Genomic DNA, 4,181 nt, shown 5'->3' with positions numbered 1-4,181 from the left:
GGTGATGATAGTTGGGCACGGGTTTTGCTTATTGGCCCAGCAATAACTTCAGCATGCATTAGCAAAAACTCATTAGAAAATTACATACTACAAGACAAAAACTTAAGCATGTTTAGTCTGAAGTTTTAGCAAATGAACTAAAAAACTAAGCATGTTTAGTCTGAAGTTATAGCAAATGAACTAAATAACGTAAGCACGTTTAGTCTGAAGTTTTAGCAAATGAACTAAATAATTTAAGCACGTTTAGTCTGAAGTTTTAGCAAATGAACTAAATAACTTAAGCATGTTTAGTCTGAAGTTTTAGCAAATGACTAAATAACTTGAGCATGTTTAGTTTGAAGTTTTAGCAAATGAACTAAATAACTTCAGCATGTTTAGTCTGAAGTTTTAGCAAATGAACTAAATAACTTTAGCATGTTTAGACTGAAGTTTCGGATAAAATTCATGACAAAACTGTAGACTGCAGGATAAAATAACTTCAGCATGCATTAGAAAACTTCATGCTGAAACAACTTCATGTTATATTAGCATGAAGTTTTAGCTTCAACATGAAACAATTTCATGCTATATTAGCATGAAATTTTAGCTTAAAGGTGAAACAAATTCATGCAAGTGTGATTATGAAAATAAATCTCGACAAGTTTCTGATTTTTTTATAAAGTTGCTGAGATGAGAGGAGGAGGTCATTTTATATCTTTTGTCATGGGTGTAATTGTCATATTATTATGGATTTTTTGTGAGATGGCTACCAAATTAATAATTTTAAAAAATAGGGTACAAGTTAAAAGGTAGGCACAAATATAAGGTACGGTTGCAAATCCCCGAGGGTTTGCCTAGTCAAATATCCAGCCCATTTGCATAATCTTTTATGCTTTCTTTCTTTTTCTTTTCTTTGTCTTTTTTCTTTAGACTAATTGCACATTCCTTATATCCTCAATTTTGTTGATTGGTCAAAAATTAAATTTTATTAGTTTATCGAAAGCGACAATAGGAATATCAGTTGGGTGCCAACTATGTATTTAGATGTTACGAAAAAAATAGGGAGACGAGAGTCTAACTTCTTAATTTTGATCATATATTGGACATAAAATCTTTAACTTTTTTGAAATAAAATTTTTATATTTGAAAACTACGTAAAAAGTACTATAAATCACAATAATTAACAATTCAAAATGGGCATATAAAATAATCACGATCAAAGAAAAACTCTTTTAACTCTCAAAATCTGAACTCTACCACATAAATTGGGACATGGGGATATATGATAATAGCCTTGGGGCCAGAAGTTGGAATTCCGGATGGATAACAAGAATATGGTGGATCACTAGGAATTTAGTATAAAATTATTGTAGGCGGAATACAAGTAGTTTACGATGGGTTGACTTGCCATAACTCATGATAAATCACTGAAAGTTTAATACAAAAATGTCCTGGCAATTACCAACAGTTTTGATGGATGGACTTGCTATAACTCATGTGAATCGCTAGGAATTCATTACAAAAATATCCATGTTGATCATCATGGGTTCTCATTGATACGTGCCTTGCCACACGTCCTAACGATCATTAGGACTTTAGCCCAGATTGTCTTAGAACAATTTGTTCATACTTCTTGGCAGATCACCAAAACTTGCAAATAAAATACATTTTTTTCGTCAAATTTGATCCAACCTCCAATTTTGATATCCACACGTCTTTTAATATCAATCTCGTTAATCTTGAATGGTTAGTGTCAACTTAGGCCTTCAAAAATCAATAAATCTGTCTTGTCGTCTTAACAATTTTTTTTTCAATTCATTAAATTTAATTGCATGTCCTTAATTTATTGTAAGAAGGAGGAGGAGAACGAGGAAGAAGCAGGAGAAGACGAAACCAAGTTCTGGCAAGTGTTTGGCATCGAGGTACAAAAAGTTTTAACAAGGCCAAAAGTTAAAACACTAACGCTTACGGAGAAGTGAAATTTCTTGAAAAAATATAACTTCCTCACGTACATCAAAGGAATATCAATGGTGCTAACAACGTACTACCACGTATTTATTTTCTATCTTCTCTAATTTGTTTGCCCTTAATTGAGCGTTAATCATAATAAACTTGAACTAACTTGTCTGGTCAAAAACAAAATATTTAAAATTGTAAAAATTGCATGAGGCGCCCTATTTGGTCGCCCCTTTTTAATTTGTACCCGCTTTATTTTTTTGTTTGCATCCGTACCTTTTTTTTTGTTAAAAGCATTTTAAAAAGACGATTTTGTCCTTCTTTAGTAAAAGACTACTTTCTCTCCAAGTATACGGCATATTGACTCTTGTCGCTGTCTCTCTCTCCTTCTTCACGGTTTTGATTTGTTCTTCTCTGAAATCAAACGTTTTCGGCATTGCATTCTTCTTGATTTTGCAACTGTTTCTTCCCTAACAACAATAAGTATAATCACAGATACGATTTTAATGGTTGCTTTTGTACATTGCATTAACTTTGTATGGAATTTTAATTTATGATTAGTTTTATGGTTTAATTTCTGGATTTTTTGTTGATAGTAATCTTTGTTGAATTGTTTTGTCTTTTTTTATTTGTGCTAAAATAGTTTTCTAGGGTTTACTTTGATTAGTGCATTAGTTTTGTAGGTTTTACTTTTACGATTAGTGTTTTTAGGTTTTTTGAAATTGTGTTTGTGTTTTGATGAAAATTCTATATATTCTTCAGTGATTTTTGGAGATGTTAAAATTTTTGAAAAAATTGAGACTTAAATAGATGATTCTATTAAAGTGTGAAGTTTATAATACTTCAAGGATAACTTAGCTAGCGTTTGGCCATAGATTCTCAAATTTATTCTAAAAAATCTAATTTGGGTGAAGTTTGGTTTGAAAATGAAAATGTATTTGGACATCTGTTTTGGGTGAAGTTTGGTTTGGAAAAACATAAAACATGACTTATACCCACAAGTTCTAAAAACTATCACAAATACTCAACAGTACCATTATCAATAACATTCATTATATTATCGCAAACCATAGTCTTGAACATAAATAAATTTGATACAAAATTATCATTTTTATAATGAACTAAATGATATACTATCAAATGACCGAGAAGACGAAGCAACATCGTTACAAAATAATAAATGGTGGGCTATTTTATAAAATATAAAAGTTTGGGGTAATTTTTAAAAAATACAATAGTGATATTTTGGCCCAAAACTAGCTATTGAGCTGGTTTTGGGATTTGGGATTTGGCCAAAATGTAGGCAAAATCTATGGCCAAACATGTGTTTGCCAAATAAAACTCAAGTTTATTTTGGCAAAATCTATGGCCAAACAAGTCCTTAATTCTAGGAGTTGAAGTTTTGTTTTATGTTTTGTATAAGTAAAGTATGTTTTGTCTACAGTTTTTGTTTTGTTTTTGATGAACTTCACCATTATTGGAGTTGGATTTGTGCTCTGTATTTTGTAAAAACTACAGCATGTTTTGGCTGAAGTTATTGTTCTGTAATTGTCGAACTTCAGTATTCTTAGAGCTGAAATTTTATACTGTATTTGCTGAACTTCAGCATTCTTAGAGCTGAAGTTTTGTTCTGTATTTCTTTGAAGTTAGATGGCTTTAAAATATAACTTAAGCCAAATTGTGCTGAAGTTTTAACTGATTTTTTTGATAATGTTCTAAAGTTATTTTTCCTACCTTTAATTTTTTTGAACATATGACATCTACAAAATCCAAAGCACCTAAAGATCCTAGAGTACCTAAAGCACCTAGAATACGTAAAGCTCTTTCAGTTCCTATTGTTGTACCTACAAAACCAGGGGAGAGATATTATGAGTTTTAAGATTGGTTTAACTATCGTGCTTACTAGAAGGAGAACCACAATTTGAAGGGTTTAATTACAACTCTCTTGACTCATGCATGACAGGAGAAGCTGAATAATGGTACATTTCAGTACATTATGGCTATGGAGAATTTCCATTGCAGCATGAAGTTGGTTCATTATTTGATTCTTTCTCGCGTATTCACCAATGATCGAGATTCTATTAGTTTCAAGATTTTTGACTGTGATGTATCGTTCAGCCTTGAATACTTTTATATTATGTGTGGTTTGAGGATCACAACACATAATGTTGGAAAACCAATTAAACGAGAGAGTAAGATTCTGAAGCGTTATTTTGGGAATTCTAAGGGTGTGACCTTGAAGGACA

This window comes from Nicotiana tabacum, chromosome 19 (genome assembly GCF_000715075.1).
Source record: "Nicotiana tabacum cultivar K326 chromosome 19, ASM71507v2, whole genome shotgun sequence".
Taxonomy (NCBI): Eukaryota; Viridiplantae; Streptophyta; class Magnoliopsida; order Solanales; family Solanaceae; genus Nicotiana; species Nicotiana tabacum.
This window is presented reverse-complemented; position numbering follows the sequence as displayed.